General features: G+C 46.0%; 1 protein-coding gene across 1 annotated transcript in view; it reads right to left on the bottom strand.

The window, feature by feature from the left end:
• TLN2 (talin 2) overlaps positions 1-17,337 on the bottom strand; it is a 447,872-nt gene extending 430,535 nt beyond the window's left edge. Inside the window, exon 1 of the mRNA XM_024735251.1 lies at positions 17,225-17,337. The gene's annotated coding sequence lies outside the window, so the exon portion shown is untranslated. The remainder of the gene's footprint in view (positions 1-17,224) is intronic.

Below are 17,337 nucleotides of genomic sequence, written 5' to 3' on the forward strand. Positions count from 1 at the left end.
AGTTGAATTTCCTTTACTAATTGGAGAGTCCCTCCCCTCAACCCCACAGGCTCTCATGTGAAAGCATTTACCAATTTTTTTAAATATACAGACAGAGCCCAAGAACACAAACCTATTTCTACCAAAGGTCATCCTTAACCACTTGCACGGTTTAAAACCACAAAGCTGGGCTCCCCTGGTGGCACAGTGGTTGAGTGTCCGCCTGCCAGTGCAGGGGACACGGGTTCGTGCCCTGGTCTGGGAAGATCCCACATGCCGCGGAGCGGCTGGGCCCGTGAGCCATGGCCGCTGAGCCTGCGCGTCCGGAGCCTGTGCTCTGCAACGGGAGAGGCCACAACAGGGAGAGGCCCGCGTACCGCAAAAAAAAAAAAAAACCACAAAGCCTCCTTGAATTAATTCCAAAAATCTCTAATAAATTTCACATTACTATCAATGCTCCAAAGGAATTTACCTCGACAAGGAACATAACTTTTTGTTGTAAGACGTATCTTAAAATGAATTGCATGAGCTTATGTACAAAACGGAGGGGGATGATTGTTCAAAGAGAACTCTAACAATCTGTTAAAATTACATCCCTGATGCAGAACAAGGTCCTAGTAACTTCAGACTACAAACAGCATTACAAGCCGGAAAATGGCAACAAATGCTAATGTTGATTGTTTGTAAACATAGATTGTTTTTAACCTTACTATGTAGCTAGCTTCTGGTAAAAAGCACAACTGTTTTCCAAGCCCTAGCTCAGTGGCACTCAAACCTCAGTATACCTAACAATCTTCTGATTATGAAAACTCCCTATTCTGGGACCCCACACAGACATACCAAATTAGAATATCTGGGGACTGGGCAGCTAGTATTTAACCTTATTCCTGGGTAATTCTGAGAGTACTGACCTAAGGACCACACTCTAGGAAATGCAACCCGCACTAAGAGAGCATGTGTTTTGTTATATAGGCACTAAAATAAAATCGAGTTGGGACTTCCCTGGTGGTCCAGCGGTTAAGACTCCGTGCTCCCAGTGCAGCGGGCCCGGGTTCGAGCCCTGGTCAGTGAACTAGACTCCGCATACCGCAAATAAAAATATCCCACGCGCCGCAAAGAAGACCCAGCGCACCCAAATAAATAATTTAAACAAATAAATATTTTTTTAAATAAAAATAAAGTCGACTTGGTGAAGTAACTTGGACACTGACCCTGAGTATGGGTTATAATCTATAGGCTAATGGCCAAGACTTAGAAATGTTGTCATGATTCAGAGAGATTATCATTGTACTATCAACAGATGAACTACACAGTTGACAATCTTTTATTCATATTCACTTGCCAGTTCTAAATGTGGTCCCCAGACCAGCAGCTCAGAATTTTTGAGCCCCACCTGAGAAAGAAAATCTCTGGGGGTGGTACCTAGGAATCCAGGTTTCAAAAGCTTCTCTTGGTGATCCTTTTGCACTGGGCGTGCGCCATCACATTTTAGTTCACGCAAATACATTTTATAACAATAAATACTTAACAGTCACAATTTTTTCTTGTCTTGTCCTCTTGCCAATTCTGTTTTTGCTTTGATAAAGCATGCAATGTTTGTCATCACACGGCCTCAACTTATCTCCCTCCTGTTCCCCACTGTGGTGCAAGGTGCATCTGTACAGCACAGAAAGTTCAAGACGGATTTATTTTTCATTAGCTGAGTGACACTGGGCACAACCTGGCAGCTGACCCTCCCCATCAGTTTGGTGGCAGGGGTACCGTCTAAGAAGGCGATCCCCTTGGGCTCAAAGCACCCCAATTCCAGTGAGCACCTTCCCAGGATGCCTCCTAGGGTCTCCCATGCAAGCCACCAACAGAAAATCAAATGGGAACCTGGCGGTTTTGGTGGGTTCCCCTGCAAAAAATATTATGTTCGTGGTAGACTGCATTCATTCTCACATGTTGGAGTGCATCACAATCTCCAGAGGAAATGATAAAAACACAGATTCCTTGGTTGTAACCTCAGCTTCTGGTTCGGTAGTATTCCAGAAAGTCTCCTAAATCTGTATTTTTAACGAGTCTCCCAGGAGATTCTTATGCATATCAAGACTTGAGAAATCACCAGTGTTATGGGAGAAACCTAGGATACAGAGGAGAAAATCTGAGCTTGAATCAAACTTAGCCAGTATTTAGTGTGTAAACCTTGATACACATCAATTTCCTCAAAGTAGAAATAATACCTGCCTGCCATGATCATTATGATGGCTAAAAATAGAGACAAGACCTTAGAAAAATGTTAAGTCCCAGGTGTAGGTCAGTGAAACTCGCAGGTGCAGAATTGCGCCACTATAATGGACGAGGGTCCCTTAGCCTAAAGAGGTAACTTCAGTAACAAGCATTCCATCTCAGATGCTGATTCCGAGAAACAAGTCAGTTTGACAATCTATGTTATGCCTTGAATCGCGTCCCCTCAAAAAAGAAATGTTGGGGACTTCCCTGGCAGTCCAGTGGTTAAGACCCCGCACTTCCACTGCAGGGGGCACGGGTTCGATCCCTGGTTGGGGAACTAAGATCCCACATGCCGCGTGGCCTCCCCCCCCAACAAAAAAAAAAGAAAGAAGTGTTCAAGTCCTAACTTCCCAGTCTCTCAGAATGTGACCTTATTTGGAAATAGGGTTTTTACAGAGGTAACCAAGTTAAAATGAAGACAGTATGGTGGGCCCTCACTTATCTATTGTGACTGGTGTCCTTACAAAAAGGGGAAATTTGGACACAGAGACAGACCTGCCTAGGGAGAAGATGGCCATCGACAATCCAAGGAGAGAGGCCTGGAACAGATGTTTCCTCACAGCTTTCAGTAGGAACCAACTCTTGCAAACACCTTGATCTCGAACTTCCAGCTTCCAGAACTGAGGCAGTAAAATTCTGCTGTTTAAGCCACCAGCCTGTCGTAAAGTGATGCAGCAGTGCTAACAAACTCAATCTGTCCGGTTCCAATTCAGGAGCAAAGTGCCCCTCTCTGACTCCTTCTGTGAGGGACATTTGGCCACCTGACGCTTCTCAGATTCCACAGGGCTTGTTCTCCTATCTTCATTAGGTATGTTCATAAAACTGCACATACCCTATTTGTCAGTTCCAACAGTGAGCCAGCTCTGGGGGGACAGGGCATCACTACTGGCTCTGCTGTGCAGTCTGGAGCCTGTAGCAACTGTCACAAACTCAGAGCTCTAACATATCTGCAAGTTCACCAGCAAGAACCAGCAAGTGGTTTTTCATTCTTATAAAATTGTGCAAACCTGCCCTGCACAGCCAATCACTCTCCCTGTTCCTCTGTCAGGGCAGCACCCATGGCCAGCTTCTCGCTTCCAGCTGGTCTGAGAGCTGGTAGGTCACCCTCAACATGCAGGTACCAAGAGGCCCTAATGAAGAGCACCCATAAAAACCCGCAGGAGATGATTCTCTCCAACTGAGTTCAGCTTTCATCCTTGCCTAAGTAGCTCAAAACACACTAGGGAAATGCCCCCAAAGAAAATATAAAGCCCTTCCAAGATGCATTAAAACTGTAACCCTGCAGGGTCTTACTCAGTAACCAGAGGGAGTGTGGGAGAGAGACGGGCAGATCGGCCTGGTTGAAATGAGTGTCCAGCATCAGGAAGGAGCTGTGTCTGTCCAGAGTGCAAGGCCGGCAAGTATCTCCCCTGCTGGACAACTGTCCCCAGTGCCCTGGCTGATTTTACCTCCTACACACCCTTCCTGGGCGACTTCTCCTAGGAGCCTCCCTAGGGAATTTTAAAAAACAGTGTCCAGGGCTTCCCTGGTGGCGCAGTGGTTGAGAGTCCGCCTGCCGATGCAGGGGACGCGGGTTCGTGCCCCGGTCCGGGAAGATCCCACATGCCGTGGAGCGGCTGGGCCCATGAGCCATGGCCGCTGAGACTGCGCGTCCAGAGCCTGTGCTCTGCAACGGGAGAGGCCGCAACAGTGAGAGGCCCGCGTACCGCAAAAAAAAAACAGTGACCAGGTCCCGCTCTCAGAGATTCCAAATCAGGGGGTGGTTTGGGAACCAACACAATCAGCAAGTTTAAGGAGCTTCCCTGGTGGTTCTGATGCACACCCAGAGCCTAGAATCACAGTCATGAATTAAAGTTGGGGTCCACCCAGACATCCCAGGAAAAGAAGAGAGTGCCCAGTGGTGGTCAGGAGAGTGGGACTCCAGTGCCAGCCTTGCCAAGTGGCTCCAGTCAGTCTATTCCTTCTGGGACTCAGTTCCTTCCCTGTCAAAGGGAGAGGCTGACCTAGAACCATTCAGGCTCCCTTTTTAAAGAAATAAAACACTGATGATAAAAATAAATACGTCCCACAAAGACATCTACTCTTTCTTCCTGGATGTACTAGGCCCAATGGCTTTGTGGCTGCATGTCAGGCTGCCCGTGACTGACATCTTACCCAGAGGGAGAGCTCCTTTAACCCCGAGGGAAGGGCCCAGGAGTGACAGATGCTCAGCCCAATGGAGAGCCCTTTAAGGAGAAAATTAAGCCTCTAAAACTGCCCTCAATGTAACCTCTCAAACCCAGGAATAATCTACACTCCCCTTGGAAGATTTGCCACACATGATCTCAGGCCACACTCGGGAAATTATCTCCACTTACATCAAACTAGGTCCCGGACACGGACGCCAAGTAATTCAATGGGCAGTCCTGAAGCACGCAAACAGAAAGAGAAGAGAGGGGTCTTGATTTAAACACACGACGTCTGGAGCCTGGGTGCTTGCGAGAGTAGTTCAGAGGGCAGCAAGGCACACTTCACCCATCTGCAGGAATTCACTCAGCCAGGGCCTCAAACATCGTATGAGGAAAAGGAGACATCTCTCTGTGCGGTCAAGTGGACTCTGGGGACAAGTGATGCACCAACAATTCACCAGAACATTGAGGTCAGTGATAAACACTTAAGACAAGTGAACTTAACGTCTTCAACCCAGCAGCGAGTTACCAAGCAGACTGTTTAAGAGTCCCTCTTCAGAGATAAAAGCGAGAGGCAGCCATTTGTCTCTGTCTAGCTGTCCTCAGCAGGTGCTTTCCACCACTCAACAAGTATTTAACAAGGACAGGATTCATTCATTCAGTGCTTGAACCCCTAACTCTCACCACATGACCTAAGAAACACTGCCCCCAAGGGACAACACTTTTCCGCCTCAACACTGCTCTCTTTCTTAGCTCCAATCTGGAAAACAACGACTTTACCTCGTGGAAGGCTAACTCTATAACCAGCAAGTTTTCTTCATCAATTACTCACATTAAAATATTTTGTTGAATGAACCTATCTATGAAACAGAATCAGACTCACAGAGAACAGACTTGTGGTAGCCAAAGGGAGGGGTGGATTGGGAGTTTCAGATTAGCAGATGCAAACTAGTATATATGGGAAGGATAAACAACATGGTCCTACTATATAGCACAGGGAACTATATTCAATATCCTGTGATAAACTATAATAGAAAAGAATATGAAAAAGAATGTATGTATATGATAAATGAATCACTTTGCTGTACAGCAGAAATTAACACGACATTGTAAAGCAACTATACTTCAATTAAACAAAAATTTTGTTGATTATCTATCATATGCCAGACGTTTAGACACTTGGGGACACAAATCCAAGGGATGTTCTCTCTCATGAGCTTACATTCTAGTGCTATGAGACAGACAATAAATGAATCATGCATGTAACACAGGCAGACCTCGTGTTACTGCACCTCACTTTATCGCGCTTTGCAGATACCACTGTTTTTACAAATTGAACGTCTGTGGCAACCCTGTGCCAAGCAAGTCTAACAGGACCACTTTTCTATCAGCATTTGCTCATCTCCTGTCTCTGTGTCACATTTTGGTAATTCTCACAATATTTCAAACTTTTTCAATATTATTATATTTGTTATGGTGATGTGTGATCAATGATCTTTGATGTGACAACTGTAATTGTTTTGGGGGCGCCACAAACTGCACCCATATAAGATGACGGACTTAATAAATGCTTGTGTTCTGACTGCTACACTAACCTGCAGCTCTCCGTCTCTTCCCCTCTCCTCCAGCTTCCCTGTTCCCTGGGACACAATACTGAAATCAGGCCAATTAATAACCCTACAAAAGCCTCTAAGTGCCCAAGTGAAAGGAAGGGTCACACATCTCTCACTTTAAATCAGAAGCTAGAAATGATTAAGGTTAGTGAAGAAGGCATGTCAGACAGGCCAAAAGCTAGGTCTCTTGTGCCAAAGAGCCAAGCTGTGAATGAATGCAAAGGGAAAGTTCTTAACGAAAATTGAAAGTACTACTTCAGTGAACACACAAATGATACAAAAGGGAAACAGCTTTATTGCTGATACAGAGAAAGTTTTGTCTGTCTGGGTAGAAGAGCAAACCAGCCACAACATTCCCTTCAGCAAAAGCCTAATCCAAAGAAAGGCCCTAAGTCTCCTCAATTCTAGGAAGGCTGAAAGAGGTGAGGAAGCTGCAGAAGAAAAGTGTGAAGCTAGCAGAGGTTGGTTAGTGAGGCTTAAGGAAAGAAGCCGTCTCCATAACAGAAAAGTGCAAGGCAAAGCAACAAGTGCTGATGTATTGTGTTGGCCAAAAAGTTCATTCCGGTTTTTCTCTAACATCTTGCGGAAAAATCCAAACGACCTTTTTGGCCAACCCACAGAACCTGCAACAAGTTATCCAGAAGATCTAGCTAAGATCATTAATGAAGGAGGCTACACCAAACAACAGATTTTCAATGTAGATAAAACAGCCTTATACTGCAAGAAGATGCCATCTAAGACTTTCATAGCTGGAGAGGAGAAGTCAATGATGGCTTCAAAGGACAGGCTGACTCTCTTGTTAGGGGCTAATGCAGCTGCTGACTTTAAGTTGAAGCCAGTGCTCATTTATCATTCTGAAAATCCTAGGGTCCTTAAGAATTATGCTCAATCTACTCTGCCTGTGCTCTGTAAATGGAGCAACAAAGCCTGGATGACAGCATATCCAGTTTACAACATGGCTTACTGAATATTTTAAGCCCACTTTTGAGACCTACTACTCAGAAAAAAAGATTTCTTTCCAAATACTACTGCTCATTGACGAGGCACCTGGTCACCCAAGAGCTCTGATGGAGACGTACAACGAGATGAATATTTTCCATGCCTGCTAACACAACATCCATTCTGCAGCCCATGGATCAAGGAGTCATTTCAACTTTCAGGTCTTATTCTTTAAGAAATACATTTTGTAAGTGTGTAGCTGCCATAGACAGTGACTCCTCTGATAGATCTGGGCAAAGCAAATTGAAAACCTTCCAGAAAGGATTCACCATAAGTGTTCTTATGATTCACGGTAAGACGTCAAAATAACAACATTAACAGGAGTTTGGAAGACATTGATTCCAACCCTCATGGATGACTTTGAGGGGTTCAAGATTTCAGTGGAGGAAGTAACTGCAGATGAGGTAGAAAGATCAAGAGGACTAGAATTAGAAGTGGAGCCTGAAGATGTTACTGAATTGTTGCAATCTCATGAGAAAACCTGAATGAGGAATTGCTTCTTACACATGAGCAAAGAAGGTGGTTTCTTGAGATGGCATGTATTCCCAGTGAAGATGCTGTGAAGATTACTGAAATGACAACACAAGATTTAGAATATCACATAAACTTAGCTGATAAAGCAGCTGCAGGGTTTGAGAGAACTGACTCCAATTTTGAAACAAGTTCTACTGTGGGTAAAATGCTATCAAACAGCACTGCATGTGACAGAGAAATTGTTCATGAAAGGAAGGGTCAATCAATGCGGCAAGCTTCATCGCTGTCTTATTTTAAGATGTGGCCACAAGCACCCCAACCTTCAGCCACCAGCTCCCAAACTGGTCAGCAGCCATCAACATAGAGGCAAAACCCTCCACCAACAAAAAGATCATGACTCTCTGAAGACTCAGAGGATGGTTACCACTTTTTTGCAATAAAGTATTTTTTAATTAAGGTATGTATATTGTTTTTTTAGATGTAATGCTATTACACACTTTTAATAGACTACAGTACAGCGTAAATATACACTGGAAAACAAAAAATACGTAAGACTCTATTTTGATATTCACTTTATTGCCGTGGTCTGGAATGGAAGCTACAATATCTCCCAAGTATGCCTGTATCAGGGAATAATAAATGATATGAAAACAAAGAAGAGTCTGAGAGCAGGGGCTGGGGGATGCCAGGGAGACCTCTAAGGAGGTGATACTGGAGCAGACTCCTAAGTCAAGTGAAGTGTGAGAGAACAGCCCCCTCCTTCAGAAGCCAGGACGGGGAGATCCAGCAGCAGAACAGGAGCTGGAACGGCCAGAGTGCAGGAGGAGAACCAGGTTAGGATTGCAGTGCAGAAGCCAAGTGAAGACAGCCAAAGAGAGAGCTGGCTAACTGCTGCCGAGAGGCTGCAGGCGATGACAACTAAGAGTTGGCCATTAAGTATCACTGGCACCTGAAGAAGCATGGTTTTGGTGAAGAGGGGGTGGGGGGTGGGCAAGAAGCCAAACTGGGGTGGGTTCAAGACAGAATGAGAGGGGAAAGCAGGCAAAATGTATGACAGTTCTTTTAGAAAGTACTTACTCCAAGGGAGAATGAGGAACTGGGAGAACAGCCGACTAGGATAGTGGGTTGAGAGTGTTTTGTGGTTGCTGCTTTCTCCCTTAAGATGAGAGATACTAGAGCATGTTTCTCATGGAGATGATCCATCAGAGGGAGAAAACTAATGATGCAGAAGGGAAAGGAGATTCGTGCATGAGTGAGAGCCTTGCATGCCAACAGGGAACGGGCTCCAGTTCACATGTGGTTCCAGTGCTGTGTGGTTACGGTGCAGGGAGGCTAGCAGATTTAGCACGAGGAGATGATGAAACTAGTTCCTAATTGCTTCTTTTTTCTCCGTGAAATAAGCCAAGTCATCAGCTGAGAGTGGGGTGGGGACAGAAACATAGTGGGCTGGGCAGTGTCAAGAGTCCGCCTTGAGGTTTATGGTCATAAATCAAAAGCATGACGATGCAGATGGCTGGTTTTCTCCAGCCAGGTTCATCAGCCTGAGGCAGGAGCACAGTGGGCAGAGGGTGGGGTTTTCCCAGGTAAGTAAGATGAAGGGAGAAATGGTCAAAGAGGTTGAGGGTGTATGGAAGCACCTGGGGGTCGGGGTGGAGGGGAGAGTGGTAGGAGGTAATAAGTATGATGGACAATGAAGTGGAAGGGTCACCAGGTCAGAGGCCCATGTAGGGTGCAGGATAGGTGGAACAGGGTAATAACAGGAATAAGATAAAAGAGAAAAGGTGAGGGTCAGACTGGAATGCTTGTCAAGATTTTGGTGGAGGTACAGTTACTGGTAATGATAAGGTCCACAACTGTGGTGCAAGTTTAGTGGGTAATAAAATCAACTTAGTGGGTCATGACCAGCAATTTTTTTTCATGACACAGAATAAAAAGTATGCAACTACATTATACCTAGTAATGGGTAAACACTGTTTCGTGAAACTTGTTTCAGTTGTATGTGTATTTGCATTGGGTCTCACATAAGATGTATTTCTCCTATGGATCGGAATTAAAAAAAACTCCCAGGACACCAGAGCAAGGTTTCTTTCTCTACCATGGCACTGCTTACATTTTAGCCCACGTGATTCTCTGTGGTCAGGGCTCTCTGGTGCATCGTAGGGCGTTTAGCAGCATCCCAGGCCTCCCCTCACTGGACGCCCGGAGCACCCCCTAGACATTGCCAAATAGCCTCTGGGTGGCAAAGCTGCGGAGAACCAGCAGCCTAGAAATAACCATGGGAGGGATGGCTGAAGTAGCAAGAGGAAAAGATAACTAAAAGAGAGTTGGTCAAAGGACTGAACTGGGGCGGGGGGGGACAATCTATATAGATGTCCAAGTTACCAAAAATGTTGATGGGAGGAGGGACTGTGAGCCAGATGTACAAGATCTTCCAAGAATGAGGCAAAATAACTACTGAAGCCCGGGCGCCTAGAGCCCGTGCTCCACAAGAAGAGAAGCCACTGCAATGAGAAGCCCGCACACAGAAACGAAGAGCAGCTCCCACTCGCTGCAACTAGAGAAAGCCCGCGGGCAGCAACGAAGACCCAACGCAGCCAAAAATAAATAAATTTAATTAATTAATTAAAAAGAAAAAGAATGAGGGAAAGTGACCCAGAGGGCTGTAGCTGAATGTTCTCTACCCCAGCTACGCATTAGAATTACCTGGAAAACTCACCCACCAATGCCCAGGCGCCACCCAGACCAACCAAATCAGAATCCCCAGGTGACCCCAATGTGAAGCCAGGGTGGAGACGCCTACAGAAGATGCCCACTCTCCAAGGCCCAGCTGAAGTATGACCTCCTTCCTGAAAATTTTCTTCCTATTTCACTTCTTTTCATACACCCCACTCAGCACAATGAATCTTGCTTTGCTTATAACTTACATGTGAAATCATCAGAAAAGAAGAAAAGCACTAAAATTATGCAGCTAAAAACAGAACAAGTGTTTATCTGCTGAAGAATTTTAGAATTAGGAGATCCGCTAGTGGGGAATCTTTCAGGGAAACTTCTTGGGCTTCAGGTCAGCCACTCCTCTGGAGGGCATCCAGACAAGTGAGGGTCCCCGGGCACAGCCCAGCACTTATGTGTCACTGATAAGCATTGTTAGAAATATGTCCCCTCTGGAGACACCGTAATAAACACTTGTTGAAATTAATGACTACTGTACTTCATCCCCACCCCACCCCAAATGCACCAATGAGTAGATTACAACAATTTAAGCACCATTTATTATCTGATCACCATTTTCTTCACAATACCCTTCACATGTAGGCAACTTTTTATTAAAAGCAATCAGTGACATCAAATCTTGAATATGTATATGTGTATGATGAAAAACAAAAAGACAGGAACCAGAGACTAATAGTCCTCTCTGCTTTCCCATGAGAAACCATTATAGAATATTTAAAATATCCCTGAACTCTGACGTTCACTGTTGATTAACCACACACAACCATGTACGAAACATCACTACATCCCCAAACACCTACAAAAGATACAGAAAAAAGTTAAGTAAAATAACTCAAATATTTCTTTTTCCCAGCTTGGTGAAACTGATAAAACTGAGTTAACTTGCCTTGATTGGCACCCTAACTTTCATCCATGAAAGGGCAGAGCACCGGCTAGACAAGAACACAAGAGCTGCAAAACAGAGGAAGCTGTTCCTCTACACCAGTGGTTTGCAAAGTGTGGTCCAGCACCAGCGAGATCAGCATCACCTGGGAACTTGGTAAAAATGCAAATTATCAGTCCCCACCTAAGACTAACAGAATATGAAACTGTGGCCTAACAAAGTGGGTTTTAACAAGTCCTCCAGGTGATTCTGAGGCATTCTCTCCTGGAAACCACTGAATCTAAACCACAGTTTTCAAATTTGCAGCACAGCCCCGGCTTCCATGGGGTTGAGATTCGGAGCCTCCCACTAGCATTCACAGAATCACGTGGTATGCACTTTTTAAAATGTGAACAGAGATTCCACTGCTTTTGAAAGTTTCATTTTTTTGTAGTGACTGCCAAGAACTGAAATACTATCAAGTTTCAAAAATCACATCAAGGGGCAGGATTGAAAATGGTACACAAGGAGAGCAATCAGCTAAGCTGAAGGTAGTGTGGAAGGAGACCAGGGTTCAAATGCCAGCAGAGTCATTTAGCAGCAACTTTCTGGGGCTCAGGAAAACCAAGTTTGAGGAGATGCTGATCCTCTCTAGGAAGTCTCTTCAGTTGGCCAGAAGACCCCACCTTCAGAATGGGATCAGAAAAAGTCAAGGGAAAGGAGACTGCTTGCTAAGAGCTTTCATGACTGCTTGTTGTCACTCTCCTGGGAGATAGAGGTAAATAGCTCTTCCAGAATCCATGGCTTACCCTGAAGGAATTTACTTAAACTTGGGAAATCTCAGAATTTTAGAAGATAACTAACTGAAAGTTTCCAAAGAGACAAGAGATTGCTACAGAAGGCATCAGAGAAAACATGATATTGCCCAAATGTTTCTAAAATGGTTCCAGACAAATTTCCTATTCATTAACCAAATAACACTTTAAAGAATTTTCATACAGAAAAGCCTGCAAGTTTGAGCAAGTAAACCATTCAAGGTGTATAAGGGGCAAGTTAACCACCCCTCTGCCCCAATGCTAATTTTAAACAATATTAAATTTTATGTGTCCTTCCATATCTTTCTCCGAGGTCATACACCTACTAGGGCTTCTTTTTTAAATCGGAAATAGGGTCATACTATTGATACATATGATACTCAGCAACTTGATTTTATTTACATGTAATGTATCATAGACATCCTTCACAAAACAATCCATAGTAGCTGTACCCTATTTTATTCATCCTACTGATGGACACTCATGGTGCTTCTAGTTTATTTACCGTAGTAATCCTGCAATAAACATCCTCACACACAGATCCCTACATGCTGGTGTTTTTACTTCTGTAAGAAAGGATTCCAAATATGCAACTGCTGGTTCATATGGCATACACGTTCCAAATTTTCACCAAAACTGTCTGCTTTCCCTAAAGGCTGCACCAGTTCATACTCCCCCCAAGAGTCTGAGGGTTGCCCCCAACCCACCTAATGGAGGATGTTACCAATCTTTACAACATGAATTAATTGAACAGAAAACTAATACCTCTTTGTTTTTTAATTTGCATTTCCCTGACCATTATGTACGTTGAGGATCTTTTCACATGTTTATGATCATTTGTACCTCTTATCTTAGGAATTGCCTGTTCACATCCTTTGTATATCTTTGATCATGCTGGACTGTTCAAGTACTGTTTAATCTCACACTAATCCCCTCTCGCCCCTGGAATCTATGAGATGTGTCAAGTATAAAAGAATATCACCCTCTAGGAACTCAGTATGTGGGGTGAGGCCAGGGGATGATTTCTTAGCTTGAAGTACATGGTAAGCCCTCAAAAACAATTTCTGAATAAGTGAAGAATAGCAGGCTTAGAGAATTCTGTTTGTTAAGAGTGCAGCTAAAAGAGTAAGAAGGAAACAAATATTCACTACTTGTTCTGCATATTCAGAACAGCACCACTATGGCTGAAATTAAATTGTTGGTTGAGGGAGAAACAAAACCATGGTCTTGGCACTGACACTGACAATGCACCTTGAAACGGGTGGCAAAACAGCCCAGTCTTAATTCATAGCTCTGGGTGGTACATAAACAAAGGCTCTCAAAACCAAGTGACACCTGCCACTAAGCCAGAGGCTGTTCGTTTGGTCAATGGACAGGAGAAGCCTACCTTAAACATTTTGTTCTTTTCTTGTGTTTTGTCTCCAACGCCATCCAAGATTTTTTAGCCTTTCAAAATCTCCTGCTTATTGGGGAAGGGGAGTGAGGAGGGCCTGCAGGGGGGTTTGACAGAGTTCAGATTCCTTAACTCTTTTAACTTTAGGCAAAACATCTGGTTATACCCAGCATTTATCCCCATTATTTGCAATAGTTCCGTTTGGCTTATGTCTTAACTAGTTTCCTTATTAAATATAAAAGTAATAGGATTAAAAACTTCTGGGGGAAAGTACTATAATTAAAAAGGTACCAGTTGGGTATGGTAAGCTGTAATTCTGGTCCTGCTTATTAAGTTTTCCTCCTTGGCTTTAAGTTTTTTTTGTATCCCTAAAAATAACTCAATTATTTAACTCTTTTTTAGTACTTCCTGTATTGGCTAAACACCACCCCCAAATCTCCAAGAAAACATTATGACTCAAAAGTTCTGGAGTAGTAATGTCACAGAACACAAGTTTTAGATACTGTCCCAAGAGTCAGGCATGCCACACACACTACAACACACACACACACACACACACAGCCTGGTAACTTGACAGGCAACTCTCCAAAATGAATAGGCATTTTCTCACCTCCTGAAGTTACAAAATCTTCTTAATAGGAAAAAAATTGCAGGAACTTTGATCAAGCCATGAGGTTATAATAAGAATCTGGCAAGAGGCAACAAAGCACAATTTATAACACTTTGTTAAGAGAGGCATAAAAAAATAAATAAATATTGAGGTAGTATACTTGGGAATGAAAACTGAAGGGTTTGTAATAAAACTTCTCTTTTTTAAATCTTTTATTTTAGCATTATTGAGAAAACTCCTTTAAGATTTTTATTATGTAATGTTTAGCACATGCACAAAAATATGTGACACATATATATAAAGCACAATCCTAAGATGAATAAATACATCTTTAGATTTTCTTTTTTCCTGAGCATAGTTGGTAAAGATTTAACTTGTTCATCACCTGTAACCATCCTTAACTGTTCTTAGGAACAAATGATCTGCTGGGAGCCAGGAGTGGAGGAATGGGGGAATCAGTATAATTTTGAGCTATAAAAGAAACTGGGCTAAAGCAAAAAATAACACACACACACACACACACACACACACACATATACACACATACCCCTATTTCTAAAACCTGACTTTGCTTAAAAATACTCTAGGGAACAGTGTTTGAAAAACCCTGAACAAGTAGATTTAACAGTAAGTGAATTCAAGACCCATATAAATAAACCTTTGCCTAGAAAGAATTTCCCCAATAACTAATTGAACAGGATCATTTTAAAAGTGCACCTTCCCTTTGGAGGTAGAAGCACAGCATCAATGCCAAAAACAGAAACTCTAATAACTCTCTAGTATCTCCTTGATGACCTGAGTGGGTACAAAGGTAGAGACAAACCAGTGACTTCCCCGATCTGAGGAGCCCTGTGTTTCTGGGATTCAAGGTACCACTTCTAAGACTGGGAACTTTACAAAAGGGATGGAGGCTTTCAGCAACTGATTTGATTCTCTCCTAAATTAATTATGCTAATTCCAGATAAATGTATCTTAGGCTCAGGGTGTTCTCCACAATTCTAGGGCTCAGTGAAAACAAAATTAGCATTCGTGCAGGTATCCCTCCTCTCTCAAGGCCATTTGTCTTGTCACACCACCGCACCTCCAGGGTTTTTGCATGGATAACCCAAATCAGCCAACAAGGAAGATAAAATCTTGGAAACCCAATGGCTGACATTCCCACTAGAGGCATTTATTGAAGTGGACAGACGCAAGAGCAGCCTAATCCCTGACAACAAAGGGCGCATCTCCGAGATGAAAGCCTCCCCCCATCCCCTACATCCCTTCTGTGATCCCCTGAAGCTTCTCCAATGACAAAGCCGCAAAGTGCTGACATGACCTCAATAGTATGGCATCATTTCTCTCGCCAAGGAGAACGGCTGGCACGTTCCTGCCAGCGAACTATAGGTCAGCCAACACGCCCTTCCCCTGACCCTTCGCAAAGCAGAGATTACAATCTATTTCAAAAGTAGATTCCCCACCGTCCACTCCTGAGGAGTCGCCAACTCCAAGCTCTGGAGGAGGGAAGATAGCGCGCAACCTGAAGAAAGCCACAACTCAGCACCCCGGGTACTATCAGAAGCCAAAGTAAGTGGTACTAAGAGCACCAGGCTGCTTGTAATTTATTACATTTGGGGGGGGGGGTCCAATTCTCCGGAACATCCCCCTACCCTCCCGTCTTTAACTGTGTCTTGCACAACGCCAACACTTCAGCTCAATCCTCTCTCACCGTCTGGAAATTGCCAGAGGTTAGTTTTCACCACGAGACAGGGACTGTGAATCAATCTCCTTTCCCCAGGTCACCTGGGCTCTTCACGGGCAGCAAAAATCCAAGTTTCCCCACGCGTCACCTGAAGCCCCAACTTCTGGAAACGCCCCCCCCCCCTTAACCTCGCCCCACGAGCTGGCACCGCGGCGAGAGACGAGCACGCAGCCGCTGGCGCTGCGGCCGCAGCCAGGGAGGCGACAGGAGGCTCGGACTGGTGTTCCGCCCCGGAACCCCCGCAAGCCAGGCCGTCGGCCCCGACGCGAAAACCGGGCGCCTCCTCTCCGCGGGGAGTGAGATCCCGCGTTCTGCGGAGCGCCTAGGCGGATCCCGGCGCCGGCAAAACGCTCCGCACCGGTGCCCGGCCGGGGGACGCGGCCAAGCGCACGGCTCCCGCGGAGCGTCCAGGCAGCCGCGGCGGCAGAAGAGGGGCGTGTTTCTTGCGCCTCGGGGCCCGACCGCCGCGTCTCGGCTGGACAGGGGAAGGAGGCGAGCCGAGCGTGCAGTCCCAGACGGCGGCTCTCGGCCCTCAACCCCGGCGGGCCGGCCTGGCGACGCGCTGCAGCCCGCGCGCCCTTGCGGGGACAGGCGCGGTGCGCGCCCTGCGGGGCCGCCTCAGTGCCGACCTGGGCGCGCAAACTTTCCGAGAGAAAACCGCTCCAGCCTCTCCAGCGGGGGCGCCGCGCTCTCCCCCGGGCCCACCAACTGTTCGCCCCCTCCCCTCCGTAGCCAAGACCCACTGAAAATATGGCGCCCTCGAACGTCGCTCCTCGGTCCCCTCAGGGAATCCCGAAATGCCCGTCTCCAGGACCCCCGGCTCCCGGTGGGCGCGAAATTTCAGCTCCTGGGGCCGAGGAAGGAGAGGGCGCCCCTGGTCCAGCGCGAGGCCAGCGGCACTGAATCCCAATCCTCCCCTAGCTCTAGGTCCCTCAGCGGCCAGCAGTTTGCTAGTGGCGAGATTGCCAAGTAAAGGGGAATCGTGGAATCTGCAAGTCTGAGAGTCCGGGACTGGCAAAGGAGCTCCGCACCGGCCGGCTGTCTTTGCCTGGAGCCCGGCCGGAGACTTGTTTGCAAAGTGGCGCTGGAGTCGGGGCGACCAGTGCTGGAATGAAGCCGCTCCGCCCGCGCCAACTCTCCTGGCGCGGGGACCCGGCCGGGGCCGAGGGGACACTCCATGCAGGCGGGGCCGCTTTTCAAAGCCCAGTTACCGGAAACCCAGCGGGAGCCCCGGAGGGGACCGGCTGCCCACGGCTAGGAATCCGCTCTCGGGCGCCGGCTGCGAAGCTGTTTGCAAACCGCGGCGCCCGGGTCCAGTGCAGTGAAATATACATGTGCGATAGACAGGTGCATTAATTTAATTTTATTTTTATTTTCTGCAAATAGCCCTCCTAGAACATCAAATCTGGGAGCTTTGCGGGGTTTTCTGCATCACTCAAGAGATGCAAAAGGAAGGGGAAAACCACCCACATTTTCCTTCTGTAGAGGGGAGGGAAAAGACAGGAGAAATTCATGCAACGTGCATGCAGCTGGAGGAAGAGGAAAACCCGAGTGAGTCGTGAGCCTTACCGGCGGATGCATTTACTGTCTCACTGCAGAGCGCCTGCACCGGAGTGCAGCCGGCGACCCCCCGCGCGCCCGGCGACCGCTCCGCACCCGCAGCCGCCTCAGCCGCTGCCGCC

Source organism: Neophocaena asiaeorientalis, unplaced genomic scaffold (genome assembly GCF_003031525.2).
Source record: "Neophocaena asiaeorientalis asiaeorientalis breed wild unplaced genomic scaffold, Neophocaena_asiaeorientalis_V1.1 scaffold264, whole genome shotgun sequence".
Classification (NCBI taxonomy): Eukaryota; Metazoa; Chordata; class Mammalia; order Artiodactyla; family Phocoenidae; genus Neophocaena; species Neophocaena asiaeorientalis.